This window comes from Benincasa hispida, chromosome 4 (genome assembly GCF_009727055.1).
Source record: "Benincasa hispida cultivar B227 chromosome 4, ASM972705v1, whole genome shotgun sequence".
Taxonomy (NCBI): domain Eukaryota; kingdom Viridiplantae; phylum Streptophyta; class Magnoliopsida; order Cucurbitales; family Cucurbitaceae; genus Benincasa; species Benincasa hispida.
The window spans coordinates 31609447-31622609 of record NC_052352.1 but is presented as its reverse complement, the minus strand read 5'-3'; positions in this window follow the sequence as shown (position 1 = coordinate 31622609).

Genomic DNA, 13163 nt, shown 5'->3' with positions numbered 1-13163 from the left:
CCTCTAGTAGTTCAATATGTTTTGTCAAAATGCAAACTGAAGTACAAAAATAATACTAATGTATCAGTTTGCGCACACTGTCAAATGGCCAAGAGCCATCATTTACCTTTTCAATCTTCCAATTCTCGTCCACCCTCTCCCTTTGATATCGTTTATGTCGATGTATGGGGTCCTTCCTCTATAAATTCAGTAAATGGAGACAGATATTTCTTGTTGTTTATCGATGCTTTCTCACGTTTTACTTGGATACATACAATGAAAGTGAAATCTGAAGTTCTCCCTTGTTTTCTTAAGTTTCAAGCAACGATATCAAATTAGTTTTCCACCACTATTAAATCAATCCAAACTGATGGAAGAGGGGAGTTCAAAGCTCTCTCACCTATTCTAGACAAACTTGGCATAATCCACCGTCTATCTTGTCCCTATACATCTCAACAAAACGACACTGTCGAACGAAAGAACAGGCATGTCGTTGAAGTTGGCTTAGCCATGCTTGCCCATTCCTCTATCCCACATACCTTCTGGTCCTTTGCCTTCCACATAGCTACCTACCTTATCAATCGGCTACCACACCTCTCTTTTTAAACAAATCCTCCTATGAAACCTTATACTTTAAACCTCCTGATTACTAGCTTCTTAAAGTGTTCGGCTGCACTTGCTTTCCATTCCTTCGGTCGTTTAATGACAATAAACTCCAATACAGGTCTCATGAATGTGTATTCTTAGGCTACTCTTCCTTACACAATGGATATCTCTGTCACCATCGCACAACAGGTTGCATTTATGTTTCCAGACATGTAGTTTTCAATAAAACTGCCTTTCCTTTCCTAGATAACTCTCAATCAATCGCTTCTCCTCCACTCTTTTCTTCCCCTGTCGTTTCCATTCCCATTCCCATCAGTCCCCTCAGTCCTTCCTCCCTACATCAGGTCACTGCCAATTCTCAAAGCAACTATGTTCATCACCATGATTCCCCCCATCTACCTTCTTCCATCCCATCTCCATCCTCCCAACCCACGCTTGAACCTACACCACCCAACCAACCCACTCTCCACCTCCCTCAATCACCTGAATCATCAACCAATCCACCAACTTCCATCATTCCCTCTCCCCCACCACCACTCACCTTTGCCCTCCCGACTCCCTTTGCTTCCCCACATCTCAACCTTCCCACCACCTCAGACCTACCACAATCCCTAACTCTCACAACCAATAACCATCCCATGATTACACAGTCAAAAATGGGCATTTTAAAACCAAAGGCTTCGTTGTCCAAGGTCACTGACTTGGACAAAATAGAACCACAGTCCTACAAGGAAGCCCTTCTTCATCTAAGATGGAAGCAAGCAATGTTTGAGGAATATGAAGCTCTCATATGAAATAATACATGGTCTCTCACACCTCTACCCCAAGATCGCAAGGTAATTGACAGTAAGTGGGTGTTCAGACTCAAACAGACTCCATCAGGTGAGATTGCTTGATTTAAGGCTTGTTTGGTTGCTCAAGGGTTCAACCAAGACTATGGCATTGATTATTTTGAGACTTTCAGTCCAGTTATCAAGCCTACTACCATTCGGCTTGTGCTATCCATTGCTTTGTCTCATAATTGGATCATTCGGCATCTTGACGTACACAATGCCTTCCTCAATCCCGACTTATTTGAGGAAGTATTCATTAAGCAACCACCTTGTTTCATAAGTGATCAACACCCTGATCATGTATTACTTCTGCACAAGCGTTGTATGGCCTCAAGTAGAGTCCTCGCGCATGGTTTTCAAAGCTCAGTACCTATCTGATGCAATGGGGCTTCTCGAATGCGAAATCTGATACATCCATGTTCATTTTACGCAACTCACACACTTTAATTATCTTTCTCATTTATGTTGATGACATTATTGTAACTGGCAATAGTTCTACAACCATTCAACATTCATTACCTGTTTAAACGCTCAATTTGCACTTAAAGATCTAGGTGATCTATCATTTTTCCTTGGCATTCAGGTGGCTCGTTCATCAAATTATTTACATTTATCTCAGTCCGAGTACATCCACAGCCTACTTGAATGTGCACAACTCACTGACTGCAAGCCAATTCACTCTCCAATGGCCTTTGGCGCCTCCTTGTCCCTCACTGATGGACAATCACTGGACAACCCCTCTGAATACAGAAGCTTAGTCGGAGCCCTCCAATATTGTACGCTGACCAGACCAGACATCATTTTTAGTGTCAATAAGCTCTGTCAGTTCATGCATGCCCCAATAACTTCACACCTTCAAGCAACCAAACACCTCCCTCGGTATCTCAAAGGCACGACCAATCATGGTATTCTTCTAACCAAATCCTCTGTTTTGGCCTTAACTTGCTACACAAATGCCGATTGGGCAAGCTGCCCGGATGACAGACGAAGCACAAGTGGATTCTGTGTCTTTCTTAGTTCCAACCTTATCTCATGGAGCTCTTCCAAGAAAAAGGTAGTCTCTTGATCCAGTGTCGAATCAGAATATCGTGGTCTGTCCAATGCTGCCGCTGAGGTCCTTTGGATCCAATCAGTTCTAACTGAAATTGGTGTCAATCGCATCTCCACCCCTCTACTGCTCTGTGACAACCTCAGTGCCACATACATGGCCGCCAATCCTGTGCTTCACAACTGGATGAAACATCTTGAGATTGATCTTCACTTTCTCAGAGAAAATGTTGCATCCAAACAGCTTTCACTCAGGTTCCTTCCCTCCGAAGATCAACTGGCCGACATCATGACAAAAGCTTTACCAAGTCCTTATTTTCTTAGTTTGAAGACCAAGCTTACAATCGCAGTAACTCCTCGTTTGCTTGCAGGGGATGATAAAAGAGTGTTCACGTCTGCTGAATTATAACAAAATTTTCCTTTCCTTTTTCTGCTGCTTTCCTTCAGCATTTTATGTTCCACTTTTTGGTTGTTATTTTCTTCTTTCTCTCTCATGGTTGTTATATTAAACCACTGTTATTATGCCATGTGGCAATATATATGTTAATAATTAGCTACTACACGACGGGCTCTCATCATCGCTAAAGGTCGATTGTATAGTAAATTTCTCTATTTTCTTCTGTCATTTATTCTCTCGATGTATCGTGTAGTCGATTGTCTCTATCGTTTATATCCTATCATATACACTCTATCATTTACACTATCGGCTCTATCGTGTAGCGTCTGGCCTCTATCGTTTACACGCTCAACCCTGTCATGTAGTCTCCTGCCCCTATCGTCTACACTTTCATCTTTGTCGTGTAGACTCTTGCTTCTGTCGTTTAGTTTCTTGACAACGATCTTTTAGTCTCTGCTTCTCTCTATCGTTTACATAAGGCCATACAAAATAGAGGTACAGAGTAGCCAAATAGCTATTTGTTTAATATTAAGACTAGACGAATTTATATATACATAATTTTTTATTACTTTTTTTAAAATAAAATATAATTAAATAAACTAAAAGAATATGCATAAAAGAAAGTACAACTTGATAGCCATAGTAAAGCTTTTTTAAAACTGAGTTAAAGTTCTCTATCAAATTGGTTTTCTAAAAATTAGTCCCAAAAAATTTGAAAATATATATGATTATTTTTTTAAAAGTTAATATATTTTAGTTAATGTAATTTCAAATGTTTAAATATAATAAGATGATATTATTAATTTTCAAGTTCTATATAAAAAGTAACTTCAAATTAATATTGAGGTCTAATTTGAAGACTTTTAAAAAATATAAGAGTCGAATTCAAATATTTTAAAGTGCATGAGAGAAAAATAGAATGCATATGTCAGAATTGTATTTTAATAATTTAGTATCTCAAAAATGAATTTATAGATGAATTTAAATTCATTACAAAAATTAAATTCTTGTTTTTTTTATTTTATTATTTATTTTGAAAATTTTAAACTTTTTAATTAAATAACTTAATAGGTGATAATTTTTTTTTTTAAAAAAAAGATATATTCTTACAGTAAAAAGTCTGAATCTTTTAGTTTGGAAAATAAATCTGCAGTTTTATTTAAAAAATGAAAATTGCATTTTCTTATTTACCCAAAATAAATTAGATTTGTTTTCAAATATAAAAAAATAAGCCAATTTATTTTTAAATATAGAAAAATGTCACCGTCACCATCTATTATAGATAGTGATATTTTGCTACATTTGAAAATATTTCCAATAATTTTATCATTTAAAATAATTATCCATCCAATTATGGAATATTAAGTCAAAAATACCAAGATAGGAGAAGAAAAAAAGGGGAAACAGTTGTATTTAGCAAGTTTTGAAAACACGACCTGCATAAGGATGGTACTTGACATTTTAAAAATGCTCGAAAGTGGAAACCAACAAGTTATGAAGCACAGATACTTCATGTGAGGCAAAGAATCAGTATCAGACACGTATCGGATACCGATACTTCCAGATACTTCATAGATACGTATCAGACACGCGATTTGACGACTTTTTTTTAAAAGAAAAAAGACAAGTATCTCATTTAATCTTTCTCAATCTAAAATTAGGCAACCTATTTAAAAAGTTCACTACTCGAGTCCAAAACTAAAAGAATAAATAAATAACGAACCAAACCCTAGACTAGAATCATCTAATCTCCATCTTCACATTTGAGTCCCCACAAAGTCCACTAAAATATAAATCATTTGGATGTCTTCAACAATAAGTTCTTCGTTTATCTTCATACTTCTCTTTCTAATCTTCTTCATCTTCTTTGGAATATGATTCATTTTTTTATTGCATTTTATTAACTATTGTGCTTCAACATCTTAGATGTTGCTTTTTTTGTATTGTATTTCAATGTTTGTATTCTATTTTGTGCTATTGTTATTAACTTGTATGCTAAATTTATCCATATATTTTTTTGAAGAAAAAATATATTTTCAACGTATCAGTATCATCGTTTTTTAGAAATATATATATTATAAAATAGTAACGTATCCTTAGACGTATCCGTATCTTAGTATTTTAGGAATTGATGAATCGTTGTATCCGATCGTATTTATATCGTGTAGTCGTATCTATATCTATGCTTCATAGCCAACAAGCTAGAGGAACATTTTCATGACTTTAGGCAACAATTTATATACATAACATATTTGAAGTTGAGTGGAAAAGAAATATATATAAATATAAAATTTTCTTGAGTTGAGGCCCTTGGTCTTTTATGGATCCGCTGCTGAACTCAATAAATATCTCTCGATCAAAATTCAAGAATTGTAATCTTTTGATCCTATTTCATATCCATTTGATTTTTTGTTCTTGAATTTATGAACATTACTTTTACTCCTAAGTTTTTACTTTTTGTTATTCATTTTCTTCTTATGTTTATTTCAAAACCAAGTTAAGTTTTGAAAATTAAAAAAAAAAAAAAAAGAGTTTGTAAAAACTTATTTTATTTTTAAAATTTATTTAGGAATCAAGTATTTATTTAACAAAGACATTCAAAACCACTATTAGAAAACAGAATGAAGCAAATATTAATTTAAAAAACAAAATTATTATCGGATCGAACTTTTAACAACTAAAGAGATGTCTTAAATGATAGAGACAACACAATGGTACGATGTTGTCTACTTTGTGTATAAACTCTTATAACTTTACTTTTGGAACTATCCAAAATGACTTAAATCAATAGAGATAATTATCCTCACTTATATACTAATGATCACCTCATTTCAAACACATAAGGGACTAAAATAGAAAAATAAATGTTAAAAGAAAAATCCTAGATTTGAGTAGCAGGTAAAGATGTATTAGTCAGCAAAAAGCGGACAAAGGAAATTAGGTAAACTTGTTAAGTTGAATTAATGAGTCGAACCAACACGGCGTCGTTCCACAAAATAGGGTTGGATTTTATGCACAGTTCCCAAGACGACACGTGCGGTGTCGTGACACGAGGCATCGAAATCACTCCTATTAATTTAATTACATAAAATAATATTAATATTTTTTTTAATCTTATTCTGACCGGTCAACATTATCGTTCTACTCAGCACCACAACTTTCAAACCCTATTATTTTCCTTTTTACCCCTTATACTTCCTCAAATTTCATGTGTTTCCTATGATGAAGTTCATAATATACCAATTTTTAAAATGTGATAGTTTTTAAAAATATTATCAATGTATATGGTACAAATTTGTAACAAAATTTACCGTCTTTTTTTAATTTCAGTAGTTAAAAATCGAGTAAAAATAGTTATTTGTTTAAAATTATGTGTCTGGTTACTGTTTATTACCACCAACTAGAATAATGATTTGAAATGTTTATTTAGCAAATTATAACTAAACTTATGTATAATTTTAGAGGTTAAGAGACTCAATTATTAATCTTCTAATCTTCCATTAGTTACATTAGATTTAGAATTAATTTTATAGTTATATATTATATTAAAAATTAATTAATATTTTGTTTGGATAAATTATTAGAAAATTTTAACGAGTAGAAAAAATGTGAAACTGTTTATAGAAATAACAAAAAAGAAAAAGAATATTGATAGACATTAATAGACTTCTATCAGTTTCTATTGCTGATAGACACTGATAGGCTTCTGTTAGTTTCTATCACCACTGATAGACATTGATTATCAACTCTATCCACCTCTATAAAAAAAGATTAAAATTTTATTATTTTATGTAAATAGTTTCGTTTATTTTTCTATTTTTGAAAATTCTCCTAAATTATCTCATATCAAATTTATGAATTAATAATTTATGACTAAAAAGAATGCTCTAGGAAAACTATAGTTTAACCTAACTATTGATTAAAAAAATCATAATTATTTCCTAAGCTATTTAAGTAATAAGTTTGATCATGTTTGATAACTATTTGATCTTTAGTTTCTAATTTTTGACAATTAAGTCTATAAACACTTTAAGTTTCTTTATATTTATTATCTACTTTTTAGTCATGTTTTAGAAAATTAAATTAAAATTTGAAAACTAAAAAAATTGTTTGAACTGTTTTAAAAATTTATCTAAGAATTAAACTCAGAAAATGAAAATTATGATAAGAGATTGAGAAAAATTAAACAAACAGATTACAAAACGTGGCATTAATTTTAAATAATTTTTTTAATTGATTTAGGAGGCCGATGCATCATAGTAACCTAGCTAGTTTAGGTGGCTCATTCTTCTACTATTACAAGAGGATCTCTTTTTTATGCTTTTAATTCTAAAAATATATAGTCTACATATTTTATTAAACATACCGAATCTAGTCACCAACATTAAAATTATCTAGTTAGATATTGATAAAAGTTGACATTATACCTCTGCAAAATTTTGAACCTCACAATTCGATGTCACATGGTATCAAGTAATTTATGACTGTCATAAAATCCCGATGAGTTTTTATACTATATAATTAGATATTTAATATTAGGGACTGTATGAAATTTTTATACTATATATTGACATAAAATCAATATAAAAGTGAATTATTATGATACAAATTAACTCTCTCCAAACATATAATGCGATGGCTAGCCGCTCCATCACTGTTAGTGGAAATTTTCCTATCTTCATGTTCTCTGACTATGCAAGGGAAGTAAATAAATATTTGGTCCTTATGGCCCCTAATCATCGTCTTTTACATATGTTTTTTTTCCCTTAAATATTATTTTACAGGGCTGGCGAGGCTTTGGACCAGTTAGATATCATGATTGTTTCGCTAATTAGTTTCATCACGAGAAGTTTGATGTACGATAAAAACAGAGAATTGAGTTGAATTGAGTTGATTATTATTATCTGAAGAATTAAATTATCTGAAAAGTTACATTATCTATGTTTGGTGTACAGAGTTGAATTGAGTTGATAATTATTGTCTGTATTTAGATGCAGAATTGAGTTGAGTTGAGTTGAGGTATCTGGTGCTATTTTTGTAAATAAAATTAATTTTGCTTTTTTTTTTTTTTTTTTTTTTGCTATTGTTGATTTTTAATTTTTAACAATATACATATTTTCTTTTCTAAGATTAAAAACAAAAAAACTTTCAATTCTTTTCCATTCTCAAAACATAACACATTCTCTACAAAGTATTCATATACTCAACACAAAATTCTGAATTCAATTTTTTAAATACTCAAATAGAAGTGATTGTTCAACTCAAAAACCTAACTTAATCATTGATTACCATAAAAATTAAAAAGAACTGAAAGGATTAGTGTCATGAAATGAAACCATTGATATTGTTTTAGGTAGAAGAGATGACACTTAAATGTTAATCTTAAAAACAAATCAAAATCTTACAATTTAAATCATAAAACCAACTATTAGATAGTATTTTTTAACCAATTTGTGGAATACGGATTTATCTTTTTCTAAAACAGGTAAAATGATTTTAGAAATATTTATGTCTATTTTTTCTACTATATGTTACATCAATGTACAAACTATCTTTTTTTTTAAAAAAAAAAAAAACTTGAGCCATAATTTTAAATTCCAGTATTTCATTAGAATTATGTAACATTTGAAAACATCAAGGGATAGGTTGTTTAAAACATATCGTTGAACTTTTGTTTAATGAAACAACAATAGGATGTCGTATGTAATATTTTTTAGATCTAGGAAAAAAATGAAATAGAAGAAGAATAATTAGATCTAAAAGAACAATCATAGAAATAAAATTAAAAAAAAAAAAAGAAAGGAAGAGTTGAGAAAAAAAAAAAAAGGAAAATAAAACCCATATGAGCCAGACAAAGAAAGAAGAGAGAAAATGAGAAAGACAAACCAGACGATGAAGAAAAGAGAAGATGAGAGAAGGGGAGTAAATGTTAAGAGAGCATGAGAGAGAGAAAGGACAAAGTAATTGAGGGAGTTTGGAGAGTAATGAAAATGTGTGGAAAAACTGGTGAGAGTGAGAGTGATAAAATGGTGGGTAATTAAACCCGCCGTTTTATTTTTATCAGTGGCCATCAAAGTTGGGCACACGAAGGTAGTTGGTAGAGTACGTCATCGAAGTTGCTTGTGTGAAGGTAATCGTTGGAGTTAATCATTAGAGTTGTCGTCGGAGGTGGTTGGTGGAGCCCAGAGTTATTCATTGAAGTTGGTCGTGCGAATGTGGAAGTCATAGTATTTTTTTTTACCAAGGTGGGTTTCGGAATTGGTTGCCGGAGTGTTGTCGGAGGTGGTTGCCGAAGCTCAGAGTTAGTCATCAGAGTTGGCCACCCGAAGATGGTCATCAGAGTATGTCGGTGGAGTATGGTAGCGGTAATCACTAACGGAGACCAATGGGTGGAACCATTAAAAACATTGGAGGGAGAGAGAATTGGGGAGAGTTGTGATGAGTTGGTAAAATAACCAACTCAATCCCACCAACATTTAGAGTTCATTGTCAAACATCGAGTTGGTAAAAAAATACCAACTCAACCCAACTCTCCTTAATTATCAAACATCCCCTAACTGACACAGGTGCAATCTACTTGTTTTTAGAGGACAATAACTATACCAGCCTCAGTCTTAGATCCTAACCAATGGGCACTAAAATTAATGATTTATTCTCTGGATTGTCAGTTATTTTCTAATCGTGTGATATATATTCCCTTTCAACTTCTAATCCTTTCTTGAACTTCGAGGACACCTGCCATTTAGTCAGCCCTACCTATGGTTCCTTCAAGTTGAATTCTGATGCAACAGTCCTTAATGAAGATGTAGGTATTGGAGTCATTGTTCGTGATTCCAATGATTGATGCTATGTTCTACTATGGAGAGCCATTTTCTTTTGTTCACTTTCGTTGAACTTGCAGAAGCTATTGTCACGTATGAGGATATTGCCAAGGTTCTTGAAGCTAGCGTAGACTCAACCTGGGCTAAAATCAATTCCCTGATTATCTGGAATCTCTTGATTGAAAAAACTAGATATGCTAATGGGGTTCAAGTCTTTTGTTGATTCTTTCTATTATTTGCATGAACATCCCGTTTGATTCAAGACTTCATTTTTGTCTATAATTAGTGTAACTTTGAAATTTTGTTGCTCATGTTTTAGCTTCTCATGTATGCACGTTGTAACGGTCATGCTTGTCCAGGGCCTGTTGCCCATGGCCGCATGCCCAATCCAACCCCTTTCTAGCTTACTTTCATATCCTGTATTGTATTAGTTTAGTTAGCTTGCTTTCTTTACATTTTCATTGTAAGTGACCACTCGCCCTTTCAGACATATCTCGTATGTCCAACATGAGTCCTGCAAACTGTTTTTACATAGTCCTGTGTTACCTGTTTGCTTTAGCTCTCGGAGTTTTCGTCGAGCCAAGATCTCGACATTTCAGGGAAGAACTGCGAACGAAGTTCTTGTTTCAATCTATCCCAAGTATCAATAGTGCAGCGTCCTTCCTGTATGTCTGTAAACCGTGATCTCCACCACAGTTTCGCATCTTCAACTAGATGCATCGTGCTATTGTGACTTTCGACTCTTCAGTCATTGGTTCGTCGCCTTAAAGTATTGCTCAAGGTCGAAGATAAATTTTCCAGGGCTTTCGCTCTCGCACCCCACAGAAGGGTTTCGGTTTTGGGATTTTTTATTCGGCTCACTGCCATTGCTCCTCAGGTGGGGCTTGGTTCCCTACCGCTCGGATGGTGAGATTCACCCTAGCACTCACATCCGCTATCTCGGCTCTGACGACATCCAGGGCCGATCGAAAGTCTTCAGATAAATCGGTTACCATCTGAAGTATTGCTTTTTGGGAGCTGTCCAGCTCTTCGACATGTCCTCTATGGGGCACACAAGCCCGAGGAGCTATGCCTCGTCAAAGCTGCCAGACCGTACTGTTTTTGGTCTCGAGGTCTCTACCCTCATCATCAATTCTCTGACGGTAATCCGTCTAGGCGGCCTACCACCGCATCAATTCCATCGGCTTTCTCGGCAACTTCTTGTAGCCGAGTCTCAAGGAAACAAACAATTATCTGGGACCTCTTTTTCAGGTAGAGCATTTGTTCTTCCATCTCTACCAAATCTGTCCACATGGGATTTGTTCAGGTTCTTCGTCGCCGACATGATTCACTGATCTTTCCCTCTATAAGCCAACCTGGCTCTGATACCAAACTTTCACAATCGCTCTTTTCGGAAGCTTCTTTAGCGATTGTGCGGCACTTGTTCCCGCTTCACGACAAAGCCAGCCAACTCGAATACGGACTGCCGATGGCCACATCCGCGTGCCTCTTGCACCTCCAACCCCGTGTTTAGGGAAAATGGTTTTAGAAAAACGGGTTTTAGAGAAAGGTTTCGTAAAGAAAGATTTGAGAGTGTGTATAAAGGAAAGAAAGATTGTAGTAGACTAGAAAGCAATAAGCAACAACAACGACTTTATAGAGTACTAACTTCCGGGTATGAGGAAGTGTGGTTAGTCTTATCCCATATATAAAGGTGCATTCTGAACAAAAAAGCCAACTGCGGGGGGCCCTTGTTATGCAAAAGGGCGAGTGGTCACTTACAATGAAAATGTAAAGAAAGCAAGCTAACTAAACTAATACAATACAGGATATGAAAGTAATCTAAAAGGGGGTTGGATTGGGCATGCGGCCATGGGCAACAGGCCCTGGACAAGCATGACCGTTACACACGTCATCCCAAATTTTAAAAAATCTGACTTGAAAATTATCCTCCATGAATGGATTCTGATTTACCTTTTGATTTGTTTAGTTCTTCAGTCATTTTGTGTTCTTTTTTATTCCTATTAAAAAAAAAAACAAAATTAAAGTATGAAGACAAAAATGTTAGAAGTGACAAGTTATAAAAACTAAAATCATCCTCAACTTTTACTTCTCTTTTTATATAATTAGTTTTTAAAGTTTAGTTTGATGAAGTGAAGCTTTCATTTAAAATATTGTCACATGACAATATAATTATACCTACTTATTTGTAAATAAGTGAATAAGTCTTGTATTATGTATTCAAGTTGTAATTAATGTAATGTACTGAAAATCATTGGGAACTATAATAATTAATTGACTAAAACACTAACAGTTTTAGCTTTTATTATATAGAATATTATATAATGAAGAAGAGTGATAGAACCAAATGATTTATAAAAAATCATTATTAAAAAAAAAAACCCCGCTATATAGCAATGTTGTTCATATTAAAAAGAATTGTGATTTGAATAATTTCTTTTTTAGATTTAGTGCAACCTAATAAAAAATTTGTCCTTGAATTAAAACCATTTTCATTTTTAAAAAAATAGTTAAAAACAAAAACAAAAACAAAATAAAACCGTGTCACAGAACAAATTAAATGAAATAACATTGAGTAATTTTTTAAACAAGATATTAAGGAAGGAAGGATCAGTAGATGCATTAAGATATCTTAATTAGGTTTATACATTCGTAGCACTCTCATCGTACCCCACATCTGAAAATATTGAGTAATAAGAATAATGTTTTAGAAAAATGAACCAAATCCCAAATTACAATACAGTAAAGTTTTTTAAATCCAAAGAAAGGTTAAATACATAAGTCAAGCTTAAAAACCCTAGTCAATGAATGCATCGCGATGGAGCTATAATATAATAAAGATGTTAAAGATGTATCAATATAGTTGCTAATTTTCACACTAGATTTTTTTTTTCAAATCAAATTATTCATATGTTTTTACAAGGAGTATATACAAAACAACATACAGTACTATTCCAAGTCTCCAACCCAATAATTTGAAAAAATACATAAAAACTACTTGTGATTTTTATATAAAAAACAGAACAAAATACATAGACACACATATAATTTAGAACATATATTAGTTTTAAATAAATAGAGATTGGAAAATGAAAAGCTAGAGAAGAAATTAAAAAAGTTTTTTAAAAAAATTTTTAAAAGAAAAAGAAGGAAAATGATTAAAAAAAAGAGATGTGAAGTTGGAATGGGTAACATGGGTTTGCTGGGGAGAGTGACACAAGGAGGGCCTTTAAGTAGGCAGATACACAAGCATATTTTCCTTAACCCACTTGAACTCTTGCCCCAATTTGGCGACAGCCTCAGAATTGACAGTATGGACGACGATCCACCTGCCTATTTCTCTCTCTCTCTCTAATCTAATCTAGTCTCGATCTTAATATTAAATTTTTGTTGACATGTTAACTCCTTTTATTATCCATTTATGGATTACCGATACAATAATATAGTTGATCAAAATCATCACTGTACCTTCTGAGGACT